Source organism: Ursus arctos, unplaced genomic scaffold (genome assembly GCF_023065955.2).
Source record: "Ursus arctos isolate Adak ecotype North America unplaced genomic scaffold, UrsArc2.0 scaffold_8, whole genome shotgun sequence".
NCBI classification, from domain to species: Eukaryota; Metazoa; Chordata; class Mammalia; order Carnivora; family Ursidae; genus Ursus; species Ursus arctos.
Window position 1 is genome coordinate 79,825,128 of NW_026623100.1, and position 17,736 is coordinate 79,842,863.

A 17,736-nucleotide genomic window follows, 5' to 3' on the forward strand; every position below is an offset into this window, starting at 1 on the left:
TCCCTGCCACAGTGTACGCAGGAATCCCGCCACCACAGGGTGCCCTTCGAACACCCGACGGTTCTGTCAGTCAGACCGCAGTAACACTGAACAAACAGAGGATGAGCCCCCCCCCCCCAACAGCGCCCCGTAGGGCAGGGAATTCACACCCCCTCCCTGAGTGCGGTGCAGAGAGACGCCCCAAGGCCATCAGGGAGCCGGGGGGGGGGGGGGGGGGGAGGACCCAGGGAATCTGGGCTTCTGGGCTTCTGGTAGCTCCGGCTGCGACACGCGTGAGACCTGGCCCCGCGCCTGGCCCCCTGGACGTGAGGTGACATTGTTCTGCGAGATGCCAGAAGCATATGTCCTTCCCACAGCAGACGTGCCCACGGGGTACCGTGCCAGGTTGTTTCAACAACCAAGTCTTTTTACGTCATCGAGACAAAGGTGGAACGGATAGAACTTAACCAGGCCTCCAGGATTTCGTTCCTAGTTCCTAGCGGTCTGTCGGCGGTTGGGTGCTTGCTCACCTTACTCTAGAGCGCCTGGCATCGTGCTCACTTCTCGTTGGCTGCGGTCATTCTCATAAGGTTCGGAAAGGTGACATCACCGGGCGAAAGCCACAGGTACCTGTTGATGCCAGAGCTGGACCGGAAGCCAGATTTACTCTAAAGCTCGTGTTCTTACCACTACCTCTGCTGTTTTTGCGGGAGCTTCGGCCCTAAGAGGCAGGCTGTCCTATTATTTGGGAAAAATTCCGGAAGCCAAATTGTGCTCTGTGTTTTCTTTCCAGCTCTGATGCTGAGGCAAAGCCACCGCACCCCTCAGTCACCAGTAAGAGGGACCCAGTCACTGAGAGAAGCAGGCTTGGTGTCCCTGGAGTTGAGAAAGGAGCGGAGACCCTTGTCTTGGAGGCAGGTGTCTCCAGCCCTGGTTGCAGGCTCACATTTTGTGACACTGCATTAAGAGGAATCGAGCACTTGGGTTTGCCAGGAGGACTCTTTGCACGTAGTTACTGGGCCCCTTGTCCTTTGGGTGGGGGTCGCCCAGCATCTGTGTGCGGAAGCGGGCCCTCGTGGCTTTATTTAGCTTGTAGGATTTTTTTTCGATTAAAGATGCTGTGAGTGAAAACAACCCACAGCTTTTGCTGAGCTCTGTTTAACTATTTATCATTCAGAGTGTGTGTGATTCATGGTATTTTAACGAAGAGCCCTCCCCAGTGGGTTTTTGGTGTTTTGTTTTGCTTTTAAAGGATCCTGAGATGGGAACTAGAGGATCGAGGTCTTCAGGGTTAGATTCTTTAGGGATAGCCCTAAATGGGGAGAATCTGGTGACAGTGGCTTTGACATGGATATTTGTGTGTCTAAAAGCATCTGATACTTCTGCTTATGTACTTGCTTATTTCCCTGGTTTATCTGTCTTCCCCACTGGACTCTCTGTTTTCTGGGGTGGGGACCACCAGGGTGGGCTGTCAGCCTTTGTGGGTTGTGGCTGTGTGGGGACTGAGGGGGCAGGGGGACTAGTGGGCCAAGGCAACAGGCTCATGGAAGTTTATAATCTCGAGTGTGTTTTCTTGGTCATGTGAGTGCATAGCTTTTCTGGGTGTTGAAATTTATTTCATGTGGGGATGAAAAACTTTATCTTTGGATGAAATTGTCTTTGGATGCTGGGTTGACTATTTCAGTAGCAAAGAAAGTTCATTTGCAAAATTCAGTGTCCTAAAAACAACGGAGTAATAGTTATTTTCTTACAAATCCAATATGCAGACCCCTATTACAGGGTAGTTTTCAAGGTGTTTGTTTATAAAGTAACTATTTTCTCTGTTCATAAAAACTTCACAGCGGGGAAAGGGGGGGCCAGCTTCAGGGTAGACTCAGTAGTGTGTACTCTTTTTCTGTAAGCACCACTTAGTGGGGTAAGACCCTTCTTTATGTTTCTGGCAAAACCCAGGGAAGTGCTTCTTGAAGAAGACAAGTGGGCCACGGGGTTTGGAGGCGCGGCTCCGCAGGGAAGCTGCTCTCCCGTGACCCCAGAGTTCCGTCTAGTCAGAAGGCAGCTCGCAACAGGAACATTTGACATCACCTCTTTGCCTGGCTGGGCCAGGGGCCCGCACGGCTTCTGGCCAGGGCTGGTGGCTGGCAGCGACGTGCCCTGCCGCACATCGCCCTCGCCCTCCGGAAGAGCAGCCTGCCTCTGCTCCATGACACGGCCCGCGGGAAGCGAGGACCTGACTTCATGAGGGCAGCTTATTGCCAAAAGCCAGCCCAGAGTGTGCACACGGACACACTCAAGGGCACGCTTCTTAGGACAATTAGATTGTGGGTGATTAATGGCCCTTGGCAGGAGTCCACCGAGCGCGGTGGTGCCTGCATTGGGACCAGGCGGGCCGCGGGGTTCCAAGTTCACCGTTTCCCTCAAAACCGCCCGAGAGAAGCTGGTGGGGAGCCTGTGAGCTCTCCGGGACAGCAGTGGCTTCGGAAAAGGAAGAAGCTTCAACTTTTCATTTCTAAGATGTTGGCTGATGGCTTTTTTTTTTTTTTTCTTTTTTTTGCTTAGGGAAAATGTCATTGATAAATCCTGAAGCTAAATGTAGAAACTCTGGAGAAAAAAAAAAAGTTAATGGTGGGATGAGATGTGGTTTTTAAAGCTAGAGAAAACGTCCTGGAAAATTCCTGGTAACCGAAACTAACTTGTGAAGCCAGGAACTTCCAAACCAAACATCTACTAATTCATTCCTCTGTTGAGTAATTCTTTGTGGCCTGACTTGAGCGTGGGCATCCAGTACAATCTAATCTTTGGCATTCAAATAAGCTAGAGCTTGTATGGGTGACCATAAAATGTAGTTCATCTGCGAATCAGGTATTAGCTTCGTGGAAGAGTTTTTTATGTTTTTTTGGCAGTCCTAGGAAAGCTTCAGTATCCAAACAGACGCTGAATTAATGTTGGGATTCGAGAACGAAGTAACAGCCTCTGCCTTCATGCTTATGTTCTGTGCCGCGATCATAGAAGGGATTCACAAATAAAACACGTGTTTCCTTTAGCAAGCGTTTACTGTGTGCGCTGTGTTCTGTGGAGGAGAGAAGCATGGGCAGGGTGCAGGAATGTGGTGAGTCGGGACAGAGGTGGAGGAGTGGGCAGGTCGTGGGCTGGTCGCATTCACAGGGAGGGCTGTTGAGGCTGAGCATTCAGTTTGCGTGTTACCAAATGCAGTGTTTGAGGACAGGGTGAGGCTGGAGGGAGGGAGGGCTCCTGTGGCAGGGAAGACCTGAGGCCCTCTGTCTTCCAGAAGCCCCATGGTTTGCTCAGGACGCATTCCTATGGGTGGAGTGGCCTGAGAGCTGGTGGCCACCTCACCTCTTGCTAAAGTGCCCTTAGCGCCTCCTCCCTTCTGACCCCTGCTGGCTCTCGGGGTGTGAGAGCAGCACATGGAGCTAGCTTTGTCCTCCAGCCCCTGGGGGTGCCTTCTCTCCCCAGAGAAGAGGAAGCACAGGCCAGTCCTGGGTGATTTCTCCTGCTTCTTTATGTGCTGGGAGCCTCCATCACCCCGCCCTCGTGCAGCGCTGCCCACAGCCCATCTCACTCTTCTCATTTTTAAGTGGCTGCAGCCAGGGTGAGTGAGGCTCCGCACCCGGAGCTGGCATGGCATGGGCACGGCCAATCAATTGGAGAAGGTACCAGCCAGCTCTGAGCTTCTGGTAGCACCATTCTGGTGTGTGCCCTGGTTACAGCCTCATCCACTGCAGGTGTCTGGCTCCCAGACCCACACCCCAGTCTTGAATCTTGCCATTTGCTTTAGAGTCTTTCATGTTAACTCTTCTAGTCGGGAATAGTCAGGATGTGGTGACCCAAAAGTTGCTTGCTTACCTGAGTTCCTTGGGAGGGTTGGCATGGGGGCAGGGTGGGAGTCCAGTGGGCTCGGGCTGGTGGGGAAGGCCTCATCTCGACTCCTGAGCACCTCAGAGGTTAGGGGAGGCAACAAACCTGAGTCCAGGGCTGAAGGGGGCTGGGGGGGAATCCACTGAGGTGGGAAGTCTGGTCCCAAACAAGGCTTTCCTGGAGCAAGTTTAGGCAGCTGGCATTGGTACCTGTGGGCTCAGAGAGCCTGGGAGATGCTGGGTCTTGGGGGGAGAGTGTGGTCTGGGGTAATAGCTGAGGTGGGGCAGGAGAGGAGAGGATGCTGGGGTGAGGCAACAAGCCACATCTGTTCCAGTGGCCTGCTGTGTAGACAGCACAGCTCCGTTTCTCTTAAGGACTGACATAAGGAGAACATTCTGTTCTGTGTTCACAGCCCCTTTCTGACTCTGTCTGGCTCATGTGCCCCTAGCTGAGAATGGTCCTGCCCTTTCTCCTTACATGTGGGTGATAACCTTTCCAATGTACACCTCATCTGATCCCAAGTGTCAATGTGAGGAAAAATGAGCCTGTTATTTCAGCTTCAGTATTTATACCCACCCGTAAAACTACACATGGAAACGACAAACAAATTTATTTGCCATTTTTGAAAATTTGGCCCTTAAAGGGCATTAGCAAGAACATTGTGCCATTAGCACAGATTGTTTTTAAAACACTTAAAAAGATCCAAATTCTGCTGAATTTGGGGGCCAAGTAGATTGAAAATTGCATCTTGTATCCCAGAATCTCCATGCCGTTTAGTTGTGTGCCTGCTGGAAAAGAGTGCCATTTAGACATGGCCTGTGTCACAGAAGGGGGTGATCTCACCCTGGGCCACAGAAGGCCACTCTGCAGATACCTGGAGGAGACCAGAGTTATCTGGTGGCCTGGGTCCTCCTGCAGGGGCAGGGCCTGAGGGAGGGTAAGGTGGGCTTGTTTGGGGCTTGAATGCCTGAGAGTGCCTTGTGAGGAGCCATCCTAGATCCATGTCCCAGGGACAGACCCAGTGTTGCTCCAGGCTTAGCACCCTTCAGGAGTTTCTCACTGCCCGTAGGATGAAATCCGCACTCCTTTCTGTTCTGCCGCTCTGCACAGACCCCAGGTTCCAGCAATACCGAGCCTGTCGGGGCCCCTGTCCGGCATGTCTGCAAAGTCGGATGGCTGAACATCAGTCTCCCGTCACATTGACTGCCCCTGCCCCAGGTTAGTCAGTCAGAATCTCTGTGCTGGGAGTTGCAGCTGGTGCCCGGGTCCACCTCGTGGGTGTCTGGGGCAGAGCCATCTGAGGCCATCCTGCGAACAGCTGCCCTGGCTTCAGCCCTGCTGTGGCTTGATGTTCAGTCTTCCTTTGGCTCTGGGTCTGATCGTTGTCAAGTTTCCCCCCTTTTCCTTAGTATGTGTGTAGTTTTTCAGAGCTGATGATGCATGTTGCTAAGGACTTCACATACGATATTTGTTTCAAAAACTACTGAGTCCGTATCACCAATGAAACAGGCTCAGAAAGCTTGCATAGCTCCCTCAGCAGATACGGTCAGTGTTGTAATGCCCACGCCAGATAGCTCTTGAGTCATTCCAGGCTTCTTGTCAGTTTCTGTAGCTTGTGAGCAAAAGACGCTTAAAGGATTTAGCCTTTCTCTTTCCTCGTCCAGGGTGGTGTCAAGACTAGGTTCATATTACCTTTGTGCTGTCCTTCTTGGCTGGGTCATGCAGAGTTGGAAGGTTCCCTCCCTCCTCTGGACTCCCAATAGGACGTGGTTCAGAGTTATCCCATATTACTGGTTCACTGCTCTCTTCTCTGCAGGTCTATGGCTTTGTCAGTGACAGAGCCGTGAATTATTTATGTCTGCCATCCAGAGTGAAGTAGGAGTGCAGTGAACATTGTTGAGTGGGCGGATGACTCCTTACCTGGGGTGGATGAGTGGAAGGGAAAGAAAGAGTAAAGAGAGAAGTGAGTGACAGCAGCAGGCCACCGTCTGCACATTTCAGCACACATGCTGGGGCAGGGTGCACTGGCAGAGGAACGGGAGTGACTCTGAGAGGTGAGTCCTACTAAGATCAAATCACTTGTTGGAATCATCTCATTAAGTTAATCTAGGAAATACATGCCGGTGATCTTGCTAAGTCTCAGTAGATACTGGGGCAAAGGCAGGCCAGAGTGAGGTGTATCTGGCCCAGGGGAGTCCAGGATCTACATGTGTGGGCTGGCCAGTGTCAAAGATGATCTGTCAGGGGCGCTTGGGAGTAGAGAAGAGCAGAGGAGGGAGTGGTTTGTTCTGACCAGGAGCACCCAGAGTCTCCATTGAGAAATGCCCTCAGGGTCAGTTTCAACAGCAGAGGGGAGTCCCCGGTGGAATAAAGGCTGTGGCCGCCGGGTGGATGCATGGAAAGCTGTCTCGTTGGGGAAGGAATACGGTGGCCAGGGTGAGTGAGTGTCACGGTACTTGGAAAGGGAGCGGAGTCTGACTTTGCCCGTGGGGACACCCCAGGTTTTCCCATGTTGTTTACGTATTCGTGCCATTTTACGTAGATGGAAGGAAAGTACTGGTGTGAAGCTCGGTACAGCTTGTGCTGGTGGCTTTAAGCTGTGGCCCCCGGTCACCAGGGTCCTTTTGAAATGCAGGATCCTAAACATCCCTACAGCAATTGCAATTCACTGGCCCGAATGGAGACCAGGAACCTGCATTCTTACCAAACACCGCAGGTGAATCTGACGCCGCAGGTTCTTCTAATCCAATTTGTAAACCATTTCTCATGGGTCCCTGTGCGAAGGACACCTTGGCTGTCAGTTTAGGAAAATGTGTGAAGGAATCTTTTGGTTATTTGATGGATCATGGTTGTGGGGAGAGTCATGCTGGGATGTTGAAACCCAGGGCCAGTAACTGTTTTCTATAGGAGGAACACAGGTGCCTCCTTGGGGTCTGGGAGTGGTTCTGCTATGAGATGAGTCAGAGCTTAAGGGCAAATTCTAGGAATGGGAGTTGCAGCTGGGAATTGTGGCGGGTGGGGGGACAAGCACTGGGGAAGGAGCTGGCCCTGCAGCGAGGGGACAGCCTGAGACCCATGCTGTGGTGACGAGCTTTGGCAGCAGTCTTGTTGGATGTTATTTCTGGTTCTGTGCAGTAATTTCCCTCTTTTGTGCCCAGACCTTCAGTGAAGTCTGTTGCTCGTGACAGCCCTAGGTTAGGAGTGTTCTGGAGAGTTACAGACCTGGATCCTCATTCACCTTATAGCGTGGGAGTGGAAGGTCATGGCTGAGGTGGCTGCTAAGTAAGGCACCCCCAGCTGGGTGGCTTACGACGATGGAAACGTATTCTCTCATGGTTCTGGAGGCTAGAAGTCTGAAATCAAGGTGTTGTCAGAGCCATGTTGCCTTTGAAGCCTGTAGGGGAAGCCTTCCTTGCCTCTTGGTAGCTTCTGGTGGTGGCCATCAATCCTTGCTGCTCCTTGGCTCACAGCTCTCACTCCAGTCTCTCTTGGTGTTGTCACGTGGCGTTTTCTCTGTGTGTCTGTGTCCAAATTTCCCTCCTCTTCTAAGGACACCTGTCATATTGGATTAGGGCCTGTCCTAATGACCTCATTTTAACTTGAATCATCTGCACAAACCCTATGTCCCAGTAAGGTCACAGTTACAGGTACCAGGGGTTAGGATATGAGTATCTCTTTTTTGAGGGGACACAGTTCAGCCCATGATAGATGGTCAGGTGTGAGAGTGCATGCTCTTCCACCTCTCACCTCTCGAAGAATCTTCAGAAATTTTGGAGGGGGACTGAATTATTGGAAGACTTATCAGGAACCTGTAGGCTGGAAGTTTGGGTATTTTATCAGGACATTACGAGACAAGGTGACCCCAGATGAACTTGGGCCCACTTTAGTTACACATGTGTCATAAGTGGTTACAGCTTAGCGCACTGTGTGTCAGATGAATTACCTAACTTCACTGTGTTGCCGCCAGCTCTGCGTCACCATCACGGGATTCGAGTCCGGCTTATGTAGGGCCAAGTTAAGTTCTCCGTGAAGACAGATACTTAATAAATGCTTCCAATGTTCAGACAATTAAATGGAATATCTGCGGGGCTCTTAGGTTCTCGGACAAACAGATTGCTGTGCGAAGTCAGAGCCTCATTATTTTACCAAGGGTTGGAAAAAGAAGAAGAGACATGGTTACATAGTCCCTGTGGCTGGCAGCTGCAGTGCTTTGGACACGGGTCACATTCTGATGTCTGCTTGATCATAAACACCTGGTCCTGGAAGCATCCATCCACAGTTTGTTTCATTTTTAGAGACTGGGATGGCAAATTTAAAATTCAAATTCTTGTGAACAGCAGAGAGAGTGTGGCTATAAAAGTGTTTCAGATCACAGTGTTTTAAATGAAGGTTAATTTTCTGATAAAGTAGGAAATGAAGGAAAAATTATCTCCCTGCACGCAAGCATGGTTTAGAATACTATAGCTCAATTAGATGTTCTGATTGTGCAAACAACCAGCTTCATGTCTTGTTAAACTTCTCCTTTTCAAATTACGAAGCTTTTCTATACTAAGATTAGCAGGGGTATTAAGGATACAACAGATAAAAGATCCATCTGAGCTCAGAGGAAAATTATAACTTAAGAGGGTTCAAAACTAAATGAGGACTTCCTAAAATCCCACAGTGTAGCCAATGTTATTAAAAAATCGTCCAGCATGGAAATTAGCTGTTAGACTCAGAGGAAAGAAAAGTTATTATTCTTTGCTCTTTTTCCCTAAAATATGAAGTGCTTTTTACCTGATGGAATTTTGCCTTGTGCATACAGAAATATACATCAAGTTTGTTAATCAAAGTATTATTTGCAAAATAATACTGGGATACGGAATGTTTATTCCTTGTGGGCCAGACTTTAGGAAAAGGCTTAGACCATTAGAATTTCCCAACTTTTGCTGCAAATAAAATTGATACCCTAAGTTTGAATAAGTACATCAGTTTTCTGATTCATTCTCAAGTCTTTTTGTTCAGTTCTAATTGGGTTGTATCCAGAACAAAGAGATGTGCAGTCATTTTGTGCTGAGTCTTTTCTATTTTCAGTGCTGATAGTAAAGTCACAGAATGTGTTAGCACACACTTTGTGGCAGCTTGTGGAGTTTGCTCACTGAGTGAGCTAGTGATGCCTCATCTTAGTAAGACACTGGTTACCGTCATGCCTGTCTCCTGTCTCCTTCCCACTCTTAATGTTGCTTCTTCACTGCCTGTGCTGGGAGCTGTGGCCATGACTCCTGACTGTTCCCCGTTCCTCCCAGCTCTTGCCTCCTCCCCACCCTGCTTGCAAGCGCCAAGCCTGTGTCCTGCCCATCCTGATCGCCAGCTGTGCACCATCACTGTGCCTCCCTATGTGGCTTCTCTTGAACTTTCTCTGGGTTATCTTTCCAGGCTTTGTGCCAGCTCAGAGATCACGTCTTCCAGGAGGCTTTCCCTGACCCCAGGCTCCTTCTGATGGGTTAGGCGTCCCCCCTCAGGAGTGCTTTCCACACTGTCATGTTGTCACCTGCTCCTTGTCTGTCTCCTCCTGAATCATAAGCTCTGAGGACAATGTCTGGGTTATATTTGCCCTTATATCTCTGACACATAGCACAGTACCTGGCGTGTACTACATACTCAGCCATCGTTTATGTGCTCCTCATGTAAAGAATTACCGAATACATTTGGGGGTTCCCAGAGGAGACCCAGCCTTTTCTTTGCACCCTAACTGAGAACCTAACAAAATGTGACCCTATAAGTCTAGGACTGAAGGGGCTGAGTAGAGGTTTGTCACAGTCTGGCTCCCATGTTGAGATAGGGTTGTGCCTGGGTGATTGGAAAAAGAAATCTTAGGTGGATTGGTGGCTGTTGTTTGACAGGTCCTGTCACCTAAATTTGGGCAAATGAAATGAATTATTGAAAGCAATGGTGGATGAGATATCATTTATTTCAGAAAAGGGAACGGAGAAGCACTGTCCTGGGTACCTTATACATTAGTACATTCTTTTCTGAAGTGGATTGAGTTACTTGCATTTTATAGTGAACAATTTTAGGGTAATGGTCAAGATGAGAACTTTGGAGTCAGATAGCCTACGTGCAAATCTCACCACGCTTACTAGCTGTTAAGATCTAGGAAAAAGGCTAATCTCTGTGTGTTTTATTTTTCTCATGTGTGAAATGGGATTTTAAAAAGCACCATGAAGTTGTAGTGATGCTAAAATGAGATAATACATGTGAACATTTACCATAGTGCTTAGTGCATAATAAAGCTCGATAAACATCTTAGTTCAGAGAACCTGAAGTTTGGAGGATTAAATCCTGATCACTTAGCTAGGGAGAAGTGACTTAGCTAGCTAATCACTTAGCTAGGGAGGATTTTGAGTCCAGATTTGTTCATCTTACAAAAAATAAGGCCATTTCTGCTCTATTGGATGGTTTCCTTAGAAACCCACTGTTATGTGTACCATTGTTGACATTGGTGTTTTGAGCCTTTTGACCCCTGTAGTCTGCTGCAATGAATACCCCATCAATAGTGGACTGCCCATATGTTGTACTGTCAGTTAACCGACATCATAGACATTTTCATGGAAATCCAAACTATATGTTGTTGTTCTTAAATTTTTAGTTTTTAGAGGACATTCCTGGACCCGGCTGCAAAATCCCATAAATTAAATTGAAGTCAGTCACATTTATGATGGGGTTGTTAAAAAGCTGTAAGTGTTATGAATTTATGATTCTGTGCTCACATTCAGCTGTTCACTGCTTCTGCTTCTAGGTCTTTCTATCCTGTGTGGGATAAAATTTATATTTGTGGGTGAGATCATTATAAATCTTTTATGCGCCACGAGTGCAATTTTAAGTGTTCGCAAGCATGGAGAACTAGGCCCAAGAGATATCTACTATATTCCATGGATTATGGCTTTTGTATAACTAGCAAGGAAAAAAAAATCTCTCGAACCCAAACCCAAACATTGAACTCTGTAACCAGCACCTAAACCTCTCCAAAGAGGGAATGCTTTATGACGGAGCTAAACTTTGAGTCTGTGGATATTGTTTCAAAAAAGTTTTTTTTTTTCACATTAAAAAACAAAACAAAACAAAAAAACAACTCTCATTGATGACCACCCTTCCAGATGTCCCTTATGGCCATCTAGCTGAGTTTAGTGAGAAAAGAGTAGAGAAGGAACAGTTTCTCTGCATAGGATTTCATGACTCCTTTTGGAGTAGGGAAAGTGAGGCCAGTACAGAGCGAGCAGCTGGTGGCCCTTTCCTCATTATTGTTTGGAATCTTGACCCCGAACTTGTGTGTCACTGAAGTCAAAGTGTCTAAGAAAATGCAGACATTTGGAGGAGACTTAAAAAAAAGTATTATGAAAATGAAAATATATGTTTACTTTTTGCCAAGAGACAGCTGGGAACTAGGTACCAGCCCCACTGGGTGACTTCATAAGCTCTATGATGACAGGGTGAGGCCTCATGGCTATCCTGATGAGAAAGTGGGAATTAAGCCCACTTGAATGATGTGACCAAATTAAAAGGGATAAGAGAATGTGATGAAGTATCATTAAAAGCAATTAATGAGATAGGATTTAATATGCACAAACATTTTGTGCTGACTTTGTGCTTTGGAGCACGAGGCTGTCAGTTTTGCTGTGTTGTCAGTAGGAAATGATTCCGAAATTAATCCAGGCAACAAAAATCATCTGGAGGAACTTTAATAAAAAAAAATACATGTTCAGGCCCCCATCTCAGATCTGAATCAGAATTCCCAAAGCCACAGCATATGTCTCTGTTTTTCATGAGCTCCGTGGATTGTTTTTTGGGAACCAGAGCATGGTTTGATGGTCCCCTTTCTCTATATCATTTTGAAAATGTGTGTGAAGTCCTTTGGGCCCATCTCTATAGGAGGGGATTATAAGTAAGTTGTGATTTCAGGGTCCTTCCTCACTTCCCTTCTGTAGATGGAGAATTGAAGCCCAGAATGGTTTGCTGCTTGATCAACAGGTTGCCCCGTTTACTGCAGACAGAATCAAGACTTGAGCTCATGCTTTTGGCTGCCCAGCCTAGGGATCTTTTACTAGACCTGCCATTCCCACTCTGGCCTCTGAACCACCCCGGGGTGCCAATGTGAACTTAAGTGGACCTTGCAGGATGTTTAAATTTTTGAGTTTGATTTTGTGTTTCTCAGGAAACACGGTGATGTTCTGTAGCTGTCAGAGAGTGTGTGAACTACTAGCTTGAGATGGTTCATTTTTGACTCTGGGTCATGCTACAATCCTTTTAATAATATATCTTTGCAAAGCTGGGTTTCTGAAGGTTGCTAAGATAAGAAGCAACTATGGCAGGAAAATCGGTATGAAGTAGTAAATAAGGGTGGTGATGTCCACTCTGAATCCAAGGATTAAGAGATGGTGATGAGCCCAACAGGTGCACACACCCACTAGTAAGTGATCATGTTAGAATAGGAAAGACATGTTATTTTTTCTTTCATTTTTTGTCTTATTTTTAAAATGGCTGCTAACTTCTTGGTTATAAATGCTAATCTAACTCCTTTATAAGCAGACATACTGGATACTGCTTTTGGTGCAGGGACACTGAACAAAGTACTGAGACTTAGGGACACCGTGAATGAAGAAAGTTTAGGAGCTGAATCCTACCGTCTTCCTCTTGTCACACACTGCATTTTGACTTGTACATTTAAAAGCTTTGGTTATCTGGGTTTCAAGAGACAAATTGATGTCTTTTCCTTTTCTTTGGTGTCACGGGTCCTACCATTTCTTTTGTACTGCTTGCTTCCAAAAGAATATATCTATGACAGTGGTTTTTATTTCAGCAATAATGGTGTACGTTTCTGTTGAAATGAGGTTTATTCAGAACTGTCTCATTGGCGGAATAGGGTCCCGAGGAGGAATGGACACAGGGTAGTTCGTCCGTGCACAGTACCAACCTGTGTGTTCGCTACCATTACACCTCTGTCCCTTTGGGTTCCATAGACAGTCGGGGCATCTCGAAACCCCCGCTGAGATGCAGGTGTTGCTTGGCAGGCTTGTCTTGGAAACCTAGGTTGTGACCAGAGAGGTTAGAGGAAGAACGTGTGGCTTACCTGAACCCGCAGGTAGAGGATGCTGGTAGGGGGTCTGCAGTGGGAACGTGGATGGACCTGCTGCTTCTCTGGTCTGACTGGTTCTGTGGAAAACAGGGGATGACAGTCACCAGGGACCTTGTGGCGAGCTCTGACTGGTTAGCTTATTTATATTTTACCAAGTGAATCCATTTAACCTTTTGGTCATTTTGTTTAATTGGTAAAAACAACCCCTTCCATTTGCCTGTTGTTTTATCTTTCTAGAAGCTTTTCTTCCCCAATCTCATTTGGTTCTTGCCACAACTGTCAGAGGTAGGATTTCAGGATCACCGTTCCCATTTTTAACAAATGAGGAGCCTGAGGCCAAGAAAGACCAGATGCCTTGGGCTGGTTAACGAAAGAGATGGAATAGGATTGGAGGCTTCTGGCCCTCAGTTCAGTGCTCTTCCCTTGGCCACACCTTAACAAGTTTATATACATTCCATAGAAGCCATTATGAACAGGAAAAGCCAGAGGCCATCAGTGTCCTCGAGCAGTTACCGTGAGGGTCCTCGATTCAACCCCACGCTCACCTTCCCCCTCGGTTTTGCTGTTTTTGCCTTGGCTACAGCCACTGCTGCCTTCTGCAGATCACTGTGTGCTCCAGGTCTCCTGTGTCTTTTCTTGTTCCTCAGACACGATCTTGAGATGTGATCATCGGCACAGAATTGAGCTCTCTGTGCCTGTGTATTTCCCATCACATGAATTCAGACTCTTTCTGTGGGAGCTCCTTCCATGAGGAGTCAGAGGGACCTGCTGCATACTGTCAGTCTGTCTGGGAACCCTGGGCTCCCCCAGTTTCACGCCAGAGAGGTGTGAAACCCAGGGAGGGGCCCGCTTGTTCTGTTGCAGGGGGACGAGTGCATGAAGGAAATGTTTTCACCACTGCAGCGCAGGGCGAACAATAAAGCCAGTCCCGCAGGGAGGAAGCGCACAGGGTGTCTCCAGGTCTCACATGGAATAAATCATTTGCAAGGGCTGTGGTTAATGTTCAGTTTGAACAAGGCCCACACAGCTGGGACACTCTGTACTTTTGATCTGGCCTTTCAAGCTTGGGTGATGCCAGGAAATTGCATTTAATGGACTGAAGGCTACAGTATAGAAAACGAGAAGGGATTATTATAAAAACAATAGAGACTGTTTCCCCACCTTCCCTCCCCCACACCTATTCCCTGTGAAGTTTGTGAATCTCCGCTCTGTGAGGGGCACCTAACTCTGGCTGGCTGGGAAGCCCAGGGACATGCTGCCCTGACTGATCTGCTTTTGGTTAGAGACCTTTCTAGGACTCTACACACACTGAACATATCAGAGAGCCATGACATGTGTCACTGAGTCATCTCCACCAGGCCAGTCATTTCAGCATAGGAAGCCATGCACCTGCACTTTTTTTGTGGTGAAAGTAACTAATTTTGGGGAAGTGTTCAGCCAGCCTTGTCAGAGTTCAATTGATTAACTTTGTACCCATGGCCACACCCAGACCCTGAGTGCTGTGGGGGTATAAGTAACACCGGGATTGGCGCTGCAAGGCTGGCTTTGCCTCTGTATGATATGACAGCAGAGTTTATTTCAGTAAAAGGGGAGAGAAGGAAAACCATCCCACACTCACTGGATCCCCACCTGTCAGATGGACCTACAGAAGAGTTTCCTTCCTTCCTCTCATTCTTCCCATTGTGGAACTGAGCCGCAGGGTGGGCTTTCCACATGACTTACAGTGCTGGGGCGGGTGCCAAAACAGAAGGGCATCAAAAACAGCTGATTTTGCCAGAGAGATAGAAACACTTGCTAGCTTCCTATTTCCATATGACTATGTCATTGGGGACTGACTTGTTTTCAGAACAAAAACCCCCTCTTGTGATAGAAGTATTGACATTAAGTAGTTCCACACCATCAGGGTGAGTGTACTGATGAATGCAGACATGGGTGGCTTGTTAACTCTGCATGAGGAATTCTAGTACACAGCTGCATTTGATCGTAAGTGATCCTGTGGTATAGAGGAAGCGAGTATCAGTATCATCTCCCATCATGCGGATGGGCACATGAGTCTTACCAACCAGGTCAAGGAAAGGTAGGTGTGGAGTGGAAGGGCAATACATTAATAATTGGCACAGAGGCTAAATTACGTGGCCAAGGTCTTCAATCAGCATATGATACTGGAAGCAGAATTGGGGCCAGAAAGAAGAAAACCACTTACTAGATGACACATTGATCTTTTGGCCTGGGGCCGGTACTTGTGGAGACACGTGGTGAAAGTTGGTGGGACACATTTTATTTTGGTGATTTTAGTTGGAGGGAGCTAGTTTCCGTGACTTGTGTTCAGGTACCTTCTAGAGTTATTTAAATCTTTAAATGAGGGCGTGCTTGGTTATTCTCTTAGCTTCATGACTTACCTTTCGTTACAAAAACATTTGTCAAGTGGCTAACGGGATGTCAGCAGTCTACTTCCTGCCAGTCTTCCTCTCATGTGCTGGGCCAGATCTGCTCGGGATAGATGCGTGGAAAGATCTTTGCGGGTTGTCAGTGCTGTGTCACCACACTTGGAAAACTGGGCCTTTTCACCTTGGTCATATTCTAGTGGTGAATATTAGACAAATCTGAAAAGCTGCATAAAAAGGTCATCATCATAGGTAACTGGAAATGATTGTATAGCACATGAGCATGGTCTTGGCCCTTGCCGTAGAACCAACGTGGGAACAGCTTTGGTGTGAAAAAACTATAGTGCTGATGATCTCAGTCATTTTCCCCTTCCTGGGCCTCAGTTTCTGCTTATGCATCTGTGAGGGTAACTCTGGCTGCTGCTACAAGTGAACCCCCCAGTGGCTTAATGTAATAAGTGTCCCATTTGCATAGAGACCCGCTGGGTGTTCTTGTTGCTTGCCAGACTTTCTTATGCTCATTCAATGATGGAGGGTTTTTCCATAATCTAGCCCTGCCCTGTCTGTCTTGTCATTCTGTTGGTTGATGAGGAAGAGCTGAAGATTACGTGGGAAGGTACTTTGTTGTTGGTTTCTGTTGTTGTTGGTTCTTTCTTTGTTGTTGTTGTTTTTCTTGGATTGTTGGTCTGCTCTTTTTTTTTTAAGGTTTATTTAAATTCCAGGTAGTTAACATACAGTGTAATATTAGTTCCAGGTATAAAGTATAGTGGGGAAGTACTTTTTAATAGGCATATATTGTATCTGTTCATATTTCATTGGCCAGGACTCAGTCACATGGCCATACTTAATTTCACATGAGGCTCATTAGCGAATTGTAGTTTTGTGCCAGGAAGAAGAAAAACAGATTTGGTGAACAACTAGTTAGTTCCTACTCCACCTTTAAAAAGGAGGCATTGAACTATGACCTGTTAAGTTCCCCTTTTGGTCTAAAGTTAACCACTGCAAGAGTCCAAGATCCCTGTGCTTTATGGAGTTGTGCGCTTTGTATGAACTGCTCCATATAAGACATCCCAAAGGGAAAGTATATTCTTAGTGATATGGAAGATGACTAGTACCTGACGGGTGAAGAAAACATTTCCATCAAAATAGTTCAGTGAGTCCAAAAACATCAGTGACCAGTAAGATTTTTTTTTTAAATTAAAAAAAACAAACACTAGGGAATCATGATGGAGTAAATGGGACCATAAACAAGTAGAAAATTGGATTAAATATATGAAACGATTCTTTGCAGACACTGGAGAACAGACTGCATGTAATGGAAACAAGTCAGGCGAACCAGTAGCCTTGGATTTCCATCTCGAGGCGCTTTCTAGACCAGGTGTTGGGAGAATGGCGCTTTCCAGACAGAAAGCAGTAGTGTTGACAGAGATCAGGGCTCAGGGGTGAAGGTTTGGAACTGGTGGTACAGGATACCAAATAGGCAGAAGCAATGCAGAGAAAGAGTGCCAGAGATCTGCACTATTTTCCTCTGGGTTCTTTTGCTAATTATAAAACTGAACATACAGAACATGAAATTCCATGATTCCTGGCAAGAAGGACCCAGAAGATATAAGATGAATAATTCCTAGAGTTAGGGCACCTGGTTGGCTCAGGTGGTAGAGCATGTGATTCTTGACTGTGGGGTCCTGAGTTCAAGCCCCATGCTTGGAGTAGAGCTTACAAATAATAATAATAATAATATACATATTAATATTACATATTAATATATTTATATCAATTATGGATTATGTATTAGATATTATATTATTATATTATATATCGATATATTAACACTATATATTAATATATACTATATTATATTATTATAATTAATAATAATAATAAGAATTACTATTATTATTATTCCTAGAGCTTACATGGGACTAGGAGATATTCAAGTTCCATCCAGCCAAAGTAGACAGTCCTGGTTGAATACCTGGGACATTCAGGAGAGAAACTAAATGAACCGTGCCTTGTAGTATAGCAGTCCTAGAGTAAGTGCACTCAAATGTGTATTTTCAGTTGTTGGGTATAGTGTATGTATGGTAAATAGGTTATTTGTTGTTTGTATTGTTCAGATTTTCAGTGTCTCTACTGATACTCATGACTACTTGCTTTTTCAGTTACTGAAGAGATGTGTAACACTCTTCAACTGTGATTGTGGATTTATCTTTTTACTTGCCTTTAATTCTGTGGATTTATAAAATTTATGTATTTTAAAGTTATATTATTAGGTATATTCAAATTTAGGGTTGTTACATCTTCTTGTTGGATTGATCTTGTTATCCTAATGAAATATATCCCTTTATTCCTACTGTTATTAGTGTGATCAGAATAGCTTTCTTT

General features: G+C 46.2%; 2 long non-coding RNA genes across 2 annotated transcripts in view; one reads left to right on the plus strand and one right to left on the minus strand.

Moving 5' to 3' along the window:
- LOC130543096 (uncharacterized) overlaps positions 1-17,736 on the plus strand; it is an 82,335-nt gene that overhangs the window by 45,989 nt on the left and 18,610 nt on the right. The gene's annotated exons all lie outside the window — the stretch shown is intronic.
- LOC130543097 (uncharacterized) lies at positions 4,478-13,883 on the minus strand. Its single transcript, XR_008958142.1, has 3 exons — positions 13,513-13,883; positions 12,962-13,044; positions 4,478-5,775 (listed from the first exon to the last, which is right to left on the minus strand). It is a non-coding gene; the product is annotated as an uncharacterized LOC130543097 (long non-coding RNA).